General features: G+C 48.0%; 1 protein-coding gene across 22 annotated transcripts in view; it reads left to right on the top strand.

The window, feature by feature from the left end:
- The window catches only part of BTRC (beta-transducin repeat containing E3 ubiquitin protein ligase), a 488,395-nt gene that overhangs the window by 20,958 nt on the left and 449,905 nt on the right, over positions 1 to 17,532 (top strand). For 10 of the 22 annotated variants that reach the window (XM_033943127.1, XM_033943134.1, XM_033943126.1 and 7 more), the window contains exon 2: positions 1,770 to 1,807. The exons of the other annotated variants lie outside the window; for them this stretch is intronic. The gene's annotated coding sequence lies outside the window, so the exon portion shown is untranslated. The remainder of the gene's footprint in view (positions 1 to 1,769; positions 1,808 to 17,532) is intronic. 22 annotated transcript variants of the gene reach the window in all.

The following is a 17,532-nucleotide window of genomic DNA, read 5'->3' as shown; positions in this document are numbered from 1 at the left end:
ATTGGACCTTGAAAACTAATGGCAACAGTGTTCTCCCCAGAAATTTTTTCCAGCCATGAAAAACATTTGCTGCATTTAGTGTGCCGGAGTTAAAAAAGTTTGAGAGACGCTGCTCTATACCATTTGAAAGAGGGCAAATATCTAATTATTCACTTCTAGAATTGGATACTTCTTAAATTTAATAAAAAATTATGAAACAAATGTCAAACCTTAAGAAAGGCAGTCATATTGAGCATTGGAAAATAACTAATAACAATTAACTAATACAAATAGTATACATTTAAGGCTCCTTTTACTAAGCTGCGATAGCAGTTTTACCGCGCGCTTAGCTCACGCAGAATTGCTGCATGTGCTAGACGCTAACGCCAGCATTGAGCTGGCGTTAGTTCTAGCCATGTAGCACGGCAATTCTGCACACGCTAAAAACGCTGTTGCAGCTTGGTAAAAGGAGCCCTTAATTTTCCCCACCACCAAATTTCCCTGTCCCGCCCTGCTACTTTTTCATGCCACCTGGCTGGAAAAAATTTCCAGGAAGAACACTATATATATATATATATATATGCCATGTTGGTGCCAATGCCAAATGGGGGTAAGGAATGTGATCGGGTGGGTGGGTGCCTGGGGCATGCCGGATCGTGGCCAGAGGGTGGGGTGCGACACAAACGGGGTGTGCCAGATCGCGGGGGGAGGGGGGCAGATCGCAGGGGGCGTTCATAAATTGAGGCATGCTTGGTTTCCGAGGCGCCGATTTTGCGAATGTTTTGCTCGTCTTGCAAAACACTCGCAAACCGGTGCACTCGTAAACCGAGGTACTACTGTATATATATGTTGAGATGTGTGTACCGCCTCAAATTTTAATTCTGCCTTATTGGATGTATATTGGAACCGTTGCTTAGCTGGTTGAAATACTAAACATTCTCTGGCTGTACACCAACTTATAAAGGGGGCAAATTATGCAGAACTACCTTTTTTTTATTTTACTCCATCTGTTAATCAATAGACATAACTCCTTATTTGTCATGGTCTTTTAAAAAAATTATGTTTGAACCCCATTTTTGGGGAGAATTGTTGCAAAATCTTCTTTTTGAGTGCTTTCTTGACGTTTATGGAAAAAAGCACTGAAGGGACCCCCATGATGTTGATTAATCCATATAAGTGCTATTGTTGGTTTGTTAGATGGTGTACGTCATTGGTTCAAAGAAAGTGTCATGGTTGACTTCTGAAGCATACAGATAAAATATACAAGATGATCAAGTCTACCAGAAAATGGACAAGATTAGTCAAAAACAAATATTTGAACTTTTGACATAGTAAGCATGAAAGCAAAGATTGATGTTTACTAAACTACGGCAATATTATTTTGACTCTTCTGGTAGCCCTAGAATTGTTAATAAAGTCAAAGGTAGTTTTGTATTGAGAAAAACCACTTGAGTCATATTTACTCACAAAAATAAACCAACTAATTGTTTGACACCTCTTAGTTGTTTTGCCATTGGAATATCCATTAGCTGTGCATCCATAGGCAGAAGCTACTGTACAAGGGGGTACTGAAAAGTTTTTAGCCAAATGAAGAAGAGAATGACATGGAGCCATGAAACTTATGAGTTATTCCACATATTCACCCCTAAGTTCAATACACTTTGCACATCATGTCTTAAGTTTCTGCCATTATAAAAAAATACTCTGATGTTTGATCAATGAAATACTGCTTCGCTATTGCCATCACTTTCAAATCACTCGGAAATTGTCACCTTTTCAATCTCTTTAAGGTTTGGAAACAGAAAATATTCAGAGGGAGCAAGATTTGGTGAGTAGGGTGGATGGTCTATGCACTGAAACCCCATCGTTTTGTCAGTCTTGTGAGCAGATGCATTGTTTTGCAAAAAAGAAAAAAGAGAACTTCTTTCTGCAGCTTCCCTCTCCTTCTTTCAATGTCTCCTTTAATCAGCACAGCAAGTTACTTTGCATTAACTGTTTGGTCCCTTGGAAGACAGTCATTTCAACACCTTCCTGATCCCAAACACTGTGTCCATGACCTTTTCTGCTGACTTTTGAGTCTTGAATTTCCTTGCCTTTGGAGAACCTGAGTGCCACCATTATATGGACTATATTGTTTTGTCTTGATTATAGTAGTGTAACCATGTTTCATCAACAGTAAATAGTTTTATCCCAGGACAAGCAGGCATGATATTCTCACATGTGGGTGACGTCATCTAAGGAGACCCAGCGCGGACAGCTTTTCAAGCAAACTTGATTGAAGTTTCAAGTTTGCTATGCTGCACCATGCATGTGCATACCTTCTTGCCCACTAGAGGGCACATCCCCACCTCGTGGTCCTCAGTTCAGTCTTTTCCGCGGAGCCAGAAGCCCTGTGGAATTTGTGCTCTTCTATTTTGCCTTCTGACACCGCGGCTGAGTGTTTATTTCTCGGTCGCTGTGCTTACTTTGTTTTTTTATTTGTTTGTGTTTAGGTTTTCGTCAAAAAAAAAAAAAAAAAGATTTTTCGTTCGGCTCCGGGGGCTCCCGGTAGCCGTGGCCGCGGGACCTCGTTCGTTCCCGGCCGTTTTTTGTGTCCATGTCCCGTCCCTTGACGGGCTTTAAAAAGTGCACCCGGTGCGATCGACTCCTTTCGATCACCGATCCCCACTGGGGGTGCTTACTTTGTCTGGGTCCTGAGCACCCGACCGACTCCTGCACTCGGTGCTCTACTTTTCAGCAAAGGGCCCTCCGCCGCCGTCGCGCTCGTATGGCAGAGCTCTTTGCTGTGGACCCTGTGGCGGGGAAGGCCTCGACGTCAGCCTCGGCTTCGGCCCCGGCCTTGACCTCAGCCTTGACTCCCTCGACCTCGCCCCGACAGCCCGCTTCGTCGAAGACTGTGTCCTCGACCCCGAAGTCGACGATGGGTAAGTCCTCACTTCCTTCTTCTGTTCCAGCCTCGAAAAAGCCATCCTCGGGCTCATCGACGGGGGCGGGTGGGTCGTCCTCGGCCCCGCCCCGAGCGTCGAAGTCGGGTGCCCCGCGGGAATACTCGAGACCGAGGTCGCCCTCGAGGGAGCACCCGCCGGCCCTGGGTCTGCCGACTATGATGGGGATTCCCGCCTTTCAGGACTTACTCCGTGCGCTCATTACCTCGGAGCTGTCCGGTGCCCTCGCGCACCTCCAGCCGCCTTCGGCTGCCCCGGCGTCGGCTGCCTCGGTCTCGGTACCCTCGACTTCGGCCCCCGGGGGGGCTTTGGCCTCGGCCCCGACCTTGCCCTTGACCTCGGTTGACCAGCCTGAGCGGAGCGTGCGGCCTCGGGACAAGGTGCGGAGGGTTTGGAGGATCTCTTCCTCTTCGTCCTCGTCGAGGTCCTCCCGGGGCTCCTCGCCCTCGGGTCGGCCTCGGGCGAAGCGTCGGTCGAGGAAGCCCAAACGTCAACGGGCCTCTCCTCAACGACGCGGTCACTCCTCGCCGACCGGGGCAGAGACCCTACGGGTCTACGAGCTCCGCCTCGATAATCCGAGGCTTTTCCGTTCCTCCGAGGTTGAGTGCTCGAGGGACTCTTCGCCGAGACGGAAGGGGCGTGCCTCGGTACCCCATACCCCGGGGACTTCCCGCAGGGGTTCCTCGGGGCATGGGCGGTCCCCGACCCCATCGAGGTCGCTTGGTGCGGCTTCTTGGGGTTCGGGGTCTGGCACGGGTAAGGAACCTCATTGCTCCCGTGAGGCTTCCCCTTCCTTCTTGGCGACGAGGGCTTCTCGATCTCCCTCTCCGCCTTCGAAGCCCTCCTCCTTTTCGAGATTTGTGCTTGATATGGGGAGGGCTTTGGACCTTGATCTGGCGTCAGGTTCCCAATACACGAAGGAATTTTTGGAGGAGCAGGATTTGCCCTCTCCCCCCAGAGAGACTCCTCGGCTGCCTCTCAACAAGGTTCTCCACCAGACCTTCCTGAGGAACTTGGACTCCCCTCTTACAGTCACAGCGGTTCCATCAAAGATGGAGTCTAAGTACCGCACAGTCCCTTGCAAGGGCTTCGATAAAGCACAGCTGTCCCACCAGTCGTTGCTGGTGGAGTCGGCGTTGAAGAAGTCTCAGCCTTCTAGGGTCTCTGCTGCAGTCCCCCCCGGGCGGGAGGGACGGACCCTGGACAAGTTTGGTCGTTGCCTCTATTCCAACTCCATGATGGCTGCCAGGGTCCTTAATTACGCATTCACCTTCTCATCCTATTTAAGGCAGATGGTGAAGGCGTTGCCCAGGTATTATGGGGTCATGCCGGATTCCCATAAGGGGGATTTTGGTACCTTTATGGCCAATTTGTCTCAGCTGCGTCTCTACCTTTTTCACGCAGTTTACGATGCGTTTGAGTTGGCCTCTCGTGTATCTGCCTTTGCGGTGGCGATGCGCCGTTTCGCATGGCTTCGTACCCTGGATATAGACCCGAACTTGCAAGAACGTCTGGCCAATCTTCCATGTGTTGGCTCCGAGTTGTTCGATGAGTCCTTGGAGGCGGCGACCAAACGCTTGTCTGAACATGAGCGCTCTATTGCCTCATTGGTCCGTCCTAAACCCCGGGCCCCGCCACAGAAGCCGTTTAGACCTCCTCCGCGGCGATACCCGCAGAAGTTGACTTTCTCAAGGCCTCCGCCCTGGCGTCCCCCTCAGCAGGGCAGAGCATCCCAACCAAAGCCTCAGGCGCAAGGGGTGTCTAAACCGGCTCCGTCTTTTTGATGTGATGCGCGGTTGGGGGCTGGCCCCCTCCGCACTGTCAAAGGACCCCCTTCCTATCGGGGGCCGATTGCAGGCCTTTCTTCCAGCCTGGGCCGAGATCACGTCGGACGCTTGGGTGCTCCGGATCATCTCCGAGGGTTACTCGCTAAACTTCTTAGCCATGCCGCCAGAACATCCGCCGGGGGCTTCTCTTGGCTGTCGAGACCAGCTTCTTCTTCTCCTGTCGGAAGCCAGGTCCTTGTTGAGCCTTCGGGCGGTGGAGCCCGTGCCCCCGAACCAAAGGGGACGGGGGTTTTACTCCCGTTACTTTTTGGTCCCGAAGAAGACAGGGGACTTACGCCCCATTCTGGACTTCCGGAGGCTCAACAAGTTCCTTGTCCGGGAGAAGTTCCGTATGTTGTCCCTTCCAGTTCTGTACCCTCTGTTAGAATTGGGGGACTGGATGTTCTCCCTGGACCTGAAGGAAGCATATACTCATGTTCCGGTGCATCTCGCCTTCCGCAAGGTTCCAGGTGGGGGAGTTGCATCTCCAGTATCGGGTCCTTCCCTTTGGACTGGCTTCGTCCCCTCGAGTCTTCACGAAGTGTATGGTGGTGGTCGCGGCAGCCCTGAGATCTCTGGGGCTGCAGGTGTTTCCCTACCTGGACGATTGGCTGATCAAGGCGCCCTCCAAGGAAGGGGTTATTTCAGTGACCCGACAGACTATCATCTTCCTTCAACGTCTGGGGTTCGAAGTGAACTTCCCCAAGTCCCAGTTGTGCCCGGCTCAATCCCTTCAGTTTATCGGGGCCATGCTGGACACGGTTCGCCTCCGTTCGTTCCTCCCCCCGCCACGGTTGGAGGTCCTGCTTCGATTGAGTCGCCAGGTTTCGTTGCTGCCCTCAGTTTCGGCGCAGCGCATGATGGTTCTGCTCGGCCACATGGCGTCGACGGTCCATGTCACTCCGTTCGCCCGTTTGCACCTGAGGCTTCCTCAGTGGACCTTGGCCTCCCAGTGGCGTCAGGATCGGGACCCAGTCTCCTCTCCTATAACAGTGACTCCTTCCTTGAGATGCTCGCTCCGTTGGTGGACCAACTCTTCCAATCTTTCCGGGGGTTTGCTCTTTCTCGTACCTCCGCATCGCAAGGTCCTGACCACGGACTCTTCGGAGTACGCGTGGGGAGCTCATCTGGACGGTCTGCGGACTCAAGGTCTATGGTCGGCAGAGGACCGGAGTTGTCACATCAATGTTTTAGAACTTCGTGCCATTTTTCTGGCTGCTCGAGCGTTCTGCCACCTGCTGCACGATCAGGTAGTCCTCGTGCAGACGGACAACCAGGTGGCCATGTATTATGTGAACAAACAAGGGGGAACGGGCTCTTGGTCCCTGTGCCGGGAAGCCCTGCGCCTTTGGGAATGGGCGGTCTCCCAGAACATCTTCCTGCGGGCGGTTTACATTCAGGGAGAGAAGAATTGTCTGGCCGACAAACTCAGTCATCTTCTCCAGCCGCACGAGTGGTCGCTAAACTCCCGAGTTCTGCGCGAGGTCTTCGACCGCTGGGGGACTCCTCAAGTGGATCTGTTTGCCTCCCCGGAGACTCACAAACTGCCTTTCTTCTCGACTGGGGAGGGAGGTTCCTTTATGCGTTTCCTCCTTTCCCTCTGATCTTGAGGACGTTGGTTCATCTCAAGTCGTCCAGAGCCACTATGATTCTCATTGCACCTCGTTGGCCTCGTCAGCACTGGTTCTCCCTGCTCCTTCAACTCAGTGTCAAGGAGCCTCTGCTTCTGCCTGTTTTTCCCTCTCTGCTGTCTCAGAGTCGGGGTTCGCTGTTGCATCCCAATCTTCAGTCTTTACATCTGACGGCTTAGTTCCTTTCCCCATGACTTCACAGGTTTCTCAGTCTGTGAGGGAGGTTCTGGAAGCCTCGCGCAAGGTCTCGACTAGGCTTTGTTATTCTCAGAAGTGGACCAGATTTTCTTCCTGGTGTTCCTCGAATCATCTGGATCCGAGTTCGGTTCCGGTGTCTTCGGTTCTGGAATATTTGTTGCATTTGTCCAAGTCTGGGCTGAAGACGACTTCCATTAGGGTGCATCTCAGTGCGATTGCTGCTTTCCATCGGCATCTCGAGGGTCGATCTCTCTCTCTTCATCCTCTGGTGATTCGTTTCATGAGGGGTCTAGTGAATGTTAATCCTCCTTTGAAACCTCCTCCTGTAGTTTGGGATCTTAATGTGGTTTTGGCTCAACTGATGAAGCCTCCCTTCGAGCCTATTGACAAATCTCATCTTAAGTTTCTCACTTGGAAGGTGATCTTTTTGCTTTCACTCACGTCCGCTCGTCGGATTAGCGAGCTGCAGGCTTTGGTTGCGGACCCGCCCTTTACTGTGTTCCATCATGACAAGGTGGTTCTTCGCACCCATCCTAAATTTATCTAAGGTTGTGTCTGATTTCCACCTCAATCAGTCCATTGTTCTTCCGGTGTTTTTTCCGAAGCCCCACTCTCATCCTGGGGAGGCGGCGCTTCACACGCTTGACTGTAAGAGAGCGTTGGCCTTTTATCTTCAACGCACCAAGTCTCATCGGAAGGTTCCTCAATTATTTTTGTCCTTTGATCCTAATCGGTTGGGACGTCCTGTTTCCAAGCGCACCTTGTCCAACTGGTTGGCTGCTTGTATTTCTTTTTGCTACGCTCAGGCTGGTCTCGCGCTTCATGGTCGGGTCACGGGACATAAGGTCCGAGCGATGGCAGCTTCTGTGGCGTTTCTCCGGTCTACTCCGGTGGAGGATATCTGCAAGGCTGCCACTTGGTCTTCGGTTCATACTTTCACCTCCCACTACTGCCTGGATACGTTATCCAGGAGTGACGGCCGGTTTGGCCAGTCAGTTTTGCGTAATCTGTTTTCCTAAATTGCCATCCTCCCACCTGCCCTTTTTTGGTTGGCTTGGAGGTCACCCACATGTGAGAATATCATGCCTGCTTGTCCTGGGATAAAGCACAGTTACTTACCGTAACAGGTGTTATCCAGGGACAGCAGGCATATATTCTCACAACCCGCCCTCCTCCCCGGGGATGGCTTCTTTGCTGGCTATGGAACTGAGGACCACGAGGTGGGGATGCGCCCTCTAGTGGGCAAGAAGGCATGCACATGCGTGGTGCAGCATAGCAAACTTGAAACTTCAATCAAGTTTGCTTGAAAAGCTGTCCGCGCTGGGGCTCCGTAGATGACGTCACCCACATGTGAGAATATATGCCTGCTGTCCCTGGATAACACCTGTTAAGGTAAGTAACTGTGCTTTTCCAAAAAGTTGGCACCAGCTCACTGAAAATGCTGCAGCATCAACTTGGAAGTGTCCACATTTCTCGTCTTCATTCAAATATTTGGGTGCTCACTTGGTTGTCAGCTTCTGCATACCCAGCTGCTCATGGATTATACACTCATCATGTTCCCTGGATATCTGGAGTGTCTCAGCATTTGTTTTAGCTGATATTCACCTTGCTTCATCTTTTATCTTAAAACCTCCATGCTGAAAGCTTGCACACCACTTCTTCACTGTGGAGTATGATGAGAATTTGTCACTTAAGTGTTTGCATTATATATTCAACTCCTTTGGAGTTTTCTTCTACAGAAATAGGAATTTCATGACAGCTCGAAGTTCCACACCTGAAAATTCCACACTTTTCGTTGACATGATTCAATCAATGATCTGAAATGTCAAAGCATAGCATTAAGAATCTGCAAATAACACTTTGCAAAATAAAATAACACTTTTCAGCTACAGTGGTGAAATAATGCTCGGAATTTAGAAAGTTAGTTGGGCTGAGAACTTTTTAGCACCCCCTCATAGTATGTAAACTGATATTTATTCTATGAGATAGATATGAAACTACTTGGCAAATTGTCATTCAGTTACCAGTTTTACATATACTACAGGTTTTCTTGGTAGCTAAATTAATATAAAACATAAGTTTCTTTTGAAAATACTGTTAATAGAACAACTGTTCTTAGCAACAGAGTGACAAACCATTCCATTAATGATTAGTAGTATTTACTGTTTAGAAATGTATCTGGTTTATAACCTTGATATGATTCTTTTAAGAAACTAAATAACCTTTGTTAATGTTTTCATGTTTAAATTTAACTTTTGACTTGTGGCACCTCCTATTTTTTTTTTTCCATTATATTTTTATTTTCAAATTTTACAAAAAGTGTACATAATAATAAAATACAGTTGATAAATGCATGGTATCACTTTTATATCTAACACAATGTATGTCTGGGTTTGATTTTTCCCTTCACCCTCCCCCCACCCTTTTATTGCTTTAATATAATATTTTTAATTTTCAAATTTTATAAAAGTATACAACATATTAGAATATAATTGATAATTATTCAATAACATATTTATATCTAATACAATATATTCTGGATAAATTTTATTCATTTTCCCTCCCCCCACCCTTCTATTATTTTTTAATCATATGTTACATTTTGTATCATATATTATAATATATTATATATAAATTGTTTTCCTTACCCCCCCTATATGTGTGTCATAAAAAAAAAAAATCTCTAAAAGAAGAAAAGAAGAAAAAGTATTCTATTATTTAATCATTACAGTATTTTGTCAATGGCCCCCATATTTTTATAAATTTATTATATGTCCCCTTTTGTATTGCTATTGTTCTTTCCATTTTAAAAATATGGCATATTGTATTCCACCAAAATGTGTAATTTAGGTTGTTGTAATTTTTCCAATTGTTAGTTATATGTTGAATGGCAACCCCTGTCATAATTAATAAAAGCTTATTATTTTCTGGTGAAATTTGACTTTTTTTTCTCATCATTGTTCCAAATAAAATTGTATCATATGATATTGCAATATGATTTTCCATTAATTTATTAATTTGTGGCCAAATTGAATTCCAAAAAATTTTAATATAAGGACAATGATATAATAAATGATCTAATGTCCCTGGTTCTAGATTACAGTGCCAGCATCTATTAGACTTAGAACTGTCTAGTTTTTGTAAACGAGTAGGGGTCCAAAAAGCTCTATGTAATAAAAAGAACCATGTTTGTCTCATAGACGCTGACACTGTACATCCCATTCTCCAAGACCAAATTAGTGGCCATTGAGATGCATTAATTTGATGTCCAATCTCAATGCTCCAAATGTCTCTTAGACCATTTTTTGGTTTTTTCTTCAAATATTCAGATATTAATTTATACCACAATGCGGCTTGATGTCCTAGGAAGTCTGCTTTAAAGCATAAGAACTTTAAACTATATTGATTGTTTAATGATTTCCATTCAGGGAACCCAACCTGAATGGCCTGCTTCAATTGCAACCATTTAAAACTTTGTGTTTTATTAAGACCAAATCTATGTTGCAATTGTGAAAAATCCAGCAGTTTACCTTCTGAAATAATATCATCTAGAGATCTAATTCCTGCAATAATCCAGTTCTTCCAAAGGATTTGAGCTCCGCCAATTTTGATCTTGGAGTTTATCCATATGGATTGATTAGTTGATTTATATATTGGGATGGGTGTTAATTTATCAATAAATCTCAATGTTTTCCAAGTATCCATTATTATTTTATTTTCTCTGTATCTTTTAGGTATATTAATACTTGGTAAATGAACTAAATTTAGGGGAAACATAAGGCGCCATTCCAAATATAACCAATCTGGTGCATTGTCTATAAGTTCTGGGAGGATCCAATACATACCCTGACGTAGAATATAGGCTTGATGGTACCTATAGAAATTTGGAAAATTTACCCCTCCCTCCTTAATTGATTTTTGTAAGGTTACTAAAGCTATTCTAGGTGTTTTACCAAGCCAAAGAAATTTTGTTAAAATTCTATTAAGCTTCTTATAAAAGGACCCCTGAAAATAAATAGGTATCATACTCATTTGGTAGCAAACCACAGGCAACATCATCATTTTAATAGTTTGAACTCTGCCCCACCAAGATATATGTAATGGGTTCCATTGCTCACATAACTCCGTTACTTTTTTTAATACATATTTTTCATTTTCTTTTACAGTATCTTCAATTGTTTTTTTAACTTGAATGCCTAGATATTTAAATCCTTCTTCTTTCCATATGAATGGAAAAATATCAAATAATCCTTTTATCCCAGGACAAGCAGGCAGCATATTCTTAACACATGGGTGACGTCACCGACGGAGCCCTCGGTACGGACCTTTTAACTAGAAGTTTCTAGTTGGCCGCACCGCGCGTGCGCGAGTGCCTTCCCGCCCGACGAAGGAGTGCGTGGTCCCCAGTTTCTTCGTTTCCGCGGAGCGAAGAAGACGCGTGTATTTTTTCAACGGCCGTTGAAATCACTTTTTGCCTTCCCGCTCGCGCTTTTGTTATATATTTTTCTTCCTCTACCTTCGGGTTTCCTTTTTCTTTCAATTGCAAAAAAAAAAAAAAAAAAAACTTTGATTTTTATTGTTTCTTTCGTTTTTGCCCCGGCGGGGCCTGTTGCCATTATACAGGCCTCGGACTTCGATTTTGCGGAGGCTATCTTCCCCTTCATGCCCCCGCAGGTCGGTTTTAAGAAGTGCCAGCGGTGTGCACGCCCGATCTCCGTTTCTGACCCACACAATTGGTGTTTGCAGTGCCTGGGTCCGGAGCATCGGGCAGATTCCTGCACCCGCTGTGCCACTTTACAAAAACGTACACTTAAAAACCGAAGAATCCAGCAAACCCTGCTCTTCGGCTCCGAGTCGGCGATGGATTCATCACCCTCAACGGCGGTACCGCAGAAATCGGCACCGTCCAGCTCGACACCGACCGATCCCGCATCGGCGCCACTGGCGCCAGGTAAGCCGGCTAAGAAGCCTTCCTCTTCCCTCGAGCGCCCTCCAGCTACGGTGACGACACCGTCCATACCGGCATCGCACCGGTCCCGTAAACGCTCCGCCCCGATAACGGTGAGTGCCTCGTCATCGGCCTCCTCATCGCCGGGGCGTGGAGCGGCATCCAAGGAACCGAAGAAAAAGAAAGCGGTTCCGATGCCACCCCTGGATGACCGTATCTCGGCCATTCTGCAAACTCAGCTTCAGGAGCAGTTGAAGAAACAGCTTGAACAACTGCTACCCTCTATCCTGGCACCGCTCCTTCCGGTACCAGACCGGCCCGAGCCCCGCACCGAGCCCCCGGTGTCCACTCCTTCGGTACCGGTAAACACCTCGATGCCGATCCTTTCGGCCCAACAACTTCCTGATGATCCTGTGGTTCATTCTCAACCCACAGTGGATCCTGCTGGGCACCAGGCGGTACGGCACTCTTCTCGGGACCGAGAACGACGCCGATCGTCCTCCCCTGGTGCCGTTTCGGTGCGCTCTGGTAAATCTTTGTCCAAGACTCGCCACACCGCACCCTCCACCCCGGTGTCCCGACACGCACCAGAGGTCAGGGATCCTGATTTATGGGAGGAGACTCCTCTCGGTACCGAGGAGGATCCCTCCTCATCTGATGAGGAACCATCGGCACCTGATGCCACCTCTAAACCTGAGCAGTCCTCTTTTTCTAAATTTCTGAGGGAAATGTCTGCTGCTCTGTCACTTCCCCTTGAATCTGACTCCAAAAAGTCCCAAGCCTTTTTAGAAGCCTTAGACTTTGAGCAACCTCCTAAAGAGTTCCTCAAACTTCCCGTACATGACATCTTACGGGAGACATTCTACAAAAACTTGGAAAATCCCCTCACGGTACCGGGAGCTCCCCGTAAACTGGACAACCTTTACCGTGTCATCCCTATTCCAGGATTCGACAAATCTCAATTGCCCCATGAGTCCCTTCTGGTGGAATCCACCTTAAAAAAGACTCAGGGCTCCAGTGTCTATGCCTCTACCCCTCCTGGCAGAGAAGGTAAGACCATGGACAAGTTTGGCAAGAGGCTTTACCAAAATGCCATGCTTGCCAACAGGGCAAACAACTATTCCTTCCATTTTTCCTTTTATCTCAAACACTTGGTCCAACAGCTGTCTGCCCTCCAGAAGTACCTACCTGAGCGCAAGGTCCCGCTATTCCAGCAGCACATATCTGGCCTTCTCCAAATGCGCAAGTATATGGTCCGCTCGATATACGACTCCTTCGAGCTCACCTCTCGGGCCTCTGCCATGGCTGTAGCCATGCGTCGCTTGGCCTGGCTCAGAGTCTCCGACCTGGACATCAACCACCAGGACCGCCTGGCCAACGCCCCCTGTCTCGGGGATGAGCTTTTTGGAGAGTCACTGGATTCCACCACCCAGAAACTCTCCGCCCATGAGACCAGGTGGGACACCCTGATCAAGCCGAAAAAGAAGGCTCCCCCTGCTCGACCCTATCGGCCTCAATCATCTTACCAGCGGAGGTTCTCAGCCAGGCCACTCAATCCACCTCCCCAACAATCTCGGCGACCCCGTCAACAGCAGCACCATGCCCAGGCTCGGTCTCAGGCCACTCAACCCTCCAAGCCTCCTCAGCCTGCTAAACAATCTCAGCCCTTTTGACTCTTCTCTCCAGGGCATAGCCAGTCATCCACCCTCGCTGCCTCTTCCACAGCCTATCGGGGGTCGTCTCACCATTTTCTCAAGCCGTTGGGAAGTCATCACGTCGGACCAGTGGGTCCTCAACATCATCCGCCACGGCTACTCTCTCAACTTCCAGACTCTGCCTCCGGACAACCTTCCCGTAGAGTCTGCTTCAAACTCATCTCAAACCCCCCTCCTCCTGAGGGAGGTTCAATCCCTCCTCCTTCTCAATGCCATCGAAGAAGTACCTCCAGATCAAAGGGGGCAGGGATTCTACTCCCGCTACTTCCTGGTACCCAAAAAGACGGGAGACCTCCGTCCCATTCTCGATCTCAGGGACCTCAACAAGTGTCTGGTCAAGGAGAAGTTCAGAATGCTCTCCCTTGCCACGCTCTACCCTCTTCTTTCTCAACACGACTGGCTATGTTCCCTGGACCTCAAAGAGGCCTACACTCACATCTCCATCAATCAACATTCTCGCCGCTACCTGCGGTTCCAGGTACTGCACCACCACTATCAGTACAAGGTGCTACCGTTCGGCCTCGCCTCCTCACCCAGGGTCTTCACCAAGTGCCTTATAGTGGTAGCGGCCTTCCTCAGGTCTCACAACCTCCAGGTGTTCCCCTATTTGGACGATTGGTTGGTGAAAGCACCTACGTCTCCACTTGTGCTACAGGCTACTCATCACACCATCTCTCTCCTCCACCTCCTGGGGTTCGAGATCAACTACCCCAAGTCGCATCTGCTTCCCACCCAGCGACTTCAATTCATTGGAGCAGTTCTGGACACCACGCTAATGAGGGCTTTTCTCCCCTCCGATCGCAAGCAGACCCTGCTCCATCTCTGCCGTCAGGTACTCATGCATCCCTCCATTCCTGCTCGACAGATGATGGTCCTCCTGGGTCACATGGCCTCGACAGTGCATGTCCTTCCTCTGGCTCGTCTCCACCTTCGTACACCTCAGTGGACGCTCGCCAACCAGTGGTCACAGACTACGGATCTTCTTTCTCATCCCATCTCTGTGACATCATCTCTTCAGCAATCTCTCCAATGGTGGTTGAACTCCTCAAATCTTTCCAGGGGTCTACTTTTCCATCTGCCCCCCCACTCTATGATCATCACCACAGATGCGTCCCCCTACGCGTGGGGAGCTCACCTGGGAGATCTACGCACCCAGGGACTTTGGACCCCACAGGAGCGTCGTCATCACATCAATTTCCTGGAACTCAGAGCCATGTTCTACGCCCTCAAGGCTTTCCAACATCTTCTCTGTCCTCAAGTCCTCCTCCTATGCACAGACAATCAAGTCGCCATGTACTACATAAACAAGCAAGGCGGCACCGGATCTCGCCCCCTTTGTCTGGAGGCTCTGCGCATCTGGACCTGGGCCACGGACCGCAATCTCTTTCTCAGGGCGGTCTATATCCAGGGCGAACAGAACTCTCTGGCCGACAATCTCAGCCGCATCCTTCAACCTCACGAGTGGACGTTGGACCCTCCGACTCTACTCTCCATCTTTGCTCGATGGGGCACTCCGCAGGTGGACCTCTTTGCAGCACCTCACAACCATCAGCTGCCCCAATTCTGTTCCAGACTCTTCTCTCCTCACCGTCTGACCCCGGATGCATTCCTGCTCGACTGGAGGGATCGGTTCCTCTATGCCTTCCCTCCACTTCCTTTGATGTTGCGGACCTTGTCCAAACTCCGCAAGGACAATGCCACCATGATCCTCATCGCCCCTCGGTGGCCTCGTCAACACTGGTTCTCCCTTCTGCTTCAACTCAGCTCCAGGGAGCCCATTCCTCTTCCTGTGTTTCCTACTCTACTTACACAGCAGAATCAGTCTCTACTACATCCCAACCTGTCTTCCCTCCACCTGACAGCTTGGTTTCTCTCGGGCTGACCTCTCCTGAGAATCTATCTCAACCGGTCCGCCTCATTTTGGACGCCTCCAGGAAACCGGCCACTCTCCAATGTTACCATCAGAAGTGGACCAGATTCTCCTCGTGGTGTCTCCGGCATCATCAAGAACCCACCTCTTTGGCGGTGGAAACTGTCTTGGAATATTTGCTCTCGCTGTCCAACGCTGGCCTCAAAACCACCTCCATCAGAGTCCACCTCAGTGCCATCACTGCGTTTCACGAGCCTATTCTCGGAAAACCCCTCACGGCTCATCCTCTGGTTTCAAGATTTATGAGAGGGCTCTTCAACATCAAACCGCCTCTCAAGCCTCCTCCCGTCATCTGGGACCTGAATGTGGTTCTCTCTGCTCTCATGAAACCTCCGTTTGAGCCTCTTGCCACAGCTTCATTCAGGCTTCTTACATGGAAGGTGCTTTTCCTAATTGCCATCACCTCTGCCAGGAGGGTTAGCGAACTGCATGCACTGGTTGCCGACCCACCGTTCACTGTTTTTCACCATGACAAGGTTGTTCTGCGTACCCACCCTAAATTCCTTCCCAAGGTGGTCTCGGCTTTTCACCTCAACCAGTCCATTGTGCTTCCCGTCTTCTTCCCTAAGCCTCACTCGCATCCTGGAGAACAGGCGTTGCACACGCTGGATTGTAAGCGTGCCCTTGCTTACTACCTTGATCGTACCAGAGCTCACCGAACATCCCCTCAGCTCTTTTTGTCTTTCGATCCCAACCGTTTGGGCCGTCCTGTCTCCAAACGGACACTTTCAAATTGGCTTGCTGCCTGTATTGCCTTCTGTTATGCTCGGGCCGGTCTCTCACTGGAAGGATCTGTCACGGCCCACAGAGTCCGAGCTATGGCTGCTTCTGTGGCTTTCCTCCGTTCCACGCCCATCGAGGAAATCTGCAAGGCGGCCACTTGGTCCTCAGTTCACACGTTCCCTACTCACTACTGTCTGGATGCGTTCTCCAGACGGGATGGACACTTCGGCCAATCTGTGTTACAAAATTTATTTTCCTAATGGCCAACCATCCCTCCTCCCTCTTTGTTAGCTTGGAGGTCACCCATGTGTTAAGAATATGCTGCCTGCTTGTCCTGGGATAAAGCACAGTTACTTACCGTAACAGGTGTTATCCAGGGACAGCAGGCAGATATTCTTAAGTCCCACCCACCTCCCCGGGTTGGCTTCTTAGCTGGCTTATCCTAACTGGGGACCACGCACTCCTTCGTCGGGCGGGAAGGCACTCGCGCACGCGCGGTGCGGCCAACTAGAAACTTCTAGTTAAAAGGTCCGTACCGAGGGCTCCGTCGGTGACGTCACCCATGTGTTAAGAATATCTGCCTGCTGTCCCTGGATAACACCTGTTACGGTAAGTAACTGTGCTTTACACAGTAAACATTCAAGGGTATAATTTCAGATTTATTCCAATTAATTTTATAACCTGAAAATTTGCCAAACTTATCAATTAATTCCAATAAAGAAGATAAGGTAGACTCTGGATTTCTCAAATAAAGCAAAATATCATCAGCATAAGCCGAAATTTTATATTCCATATCTGAATATGGAATTCCTTGTATCTCCCTCGTTTGCTGTATTGCTAACAATAAGGGTTCTAATACAACATCAAATAACAAAGGAGATAAAGGACAACCTTGTCTAACTCCCCTCTGCAATTGAAAACCATCAGATATCTTATTATTAATATTTAATCTTGCAATCGGGAAGCTATACAATGTTTTTACCATTTGTATAAATCCAGAACCTATACCAAACCATTCTAAAGCCTGATACATAAAATTCCATTCTACCCTATCAAATGCTTTCTCAGCATCTAATGAAACTGTAAAAGCCGGTTCATCCATTTTTTTTGATAAGTTTAGCATGTGAAATAATAGTCTAGAGTTATTGGAGGAATGTCTTTTAGCAACGAAACCCGTTTGATGCATATCTATAATATGTGGGAGAGCTTTGGCTAATCTCAAAGCCAAAATTTTCGCCAAAAGTTTATTATCAACGTTTATCAAAGATATAGGCCTGTAGTTTGAAACCAAAGTAGGATCTTTATTTGGCTTAGGCAAAACAATTATTATTGATTCAGCCATAGTACCTTTTATATTACCTTTTATAAGTTGTGTCTGATATAAATTTAGTAAATGTGTGGAGAGGATATTTTGAAATGTTTTATAAAATTCTACTGTGTAACCATCACCACCTGGAGCGGATCCAACTCTAAGAGATCTCAATGCTGTTTCTAATTCTTTTAATGATATAGGTTCTTCTAAACTTCGTTTTATATGATCAGGAATCTTAGGTCCATTTATTAAATCTAAAAATTTTTTTCCATCTTTTTGTTTCTCCAAATAAGGTTCGGAAGAATATAGATCCTTATAAAAATTT

The sequence above is a fragment of the Geotrypetes seraphini genome, chromosome 4, assembly GCF_902459505.1.
Source record: "Geotrypetes seraphini chromosome 4, aGeoSer1.1, whole genome shotgun sequence".
Taxonomy (NCBI): Eukaryota; Metazoa; Chordata; class Amphibia; order Gymnophiona; family Dermophiidae; genus Geotrypetes; species Geotrypetes seraphini.
The sequence above is the reverse complement of the archived record's forward strand: the minus strand, read 5'-3'. Positions and strand labels throughout refer to the sequence as shown.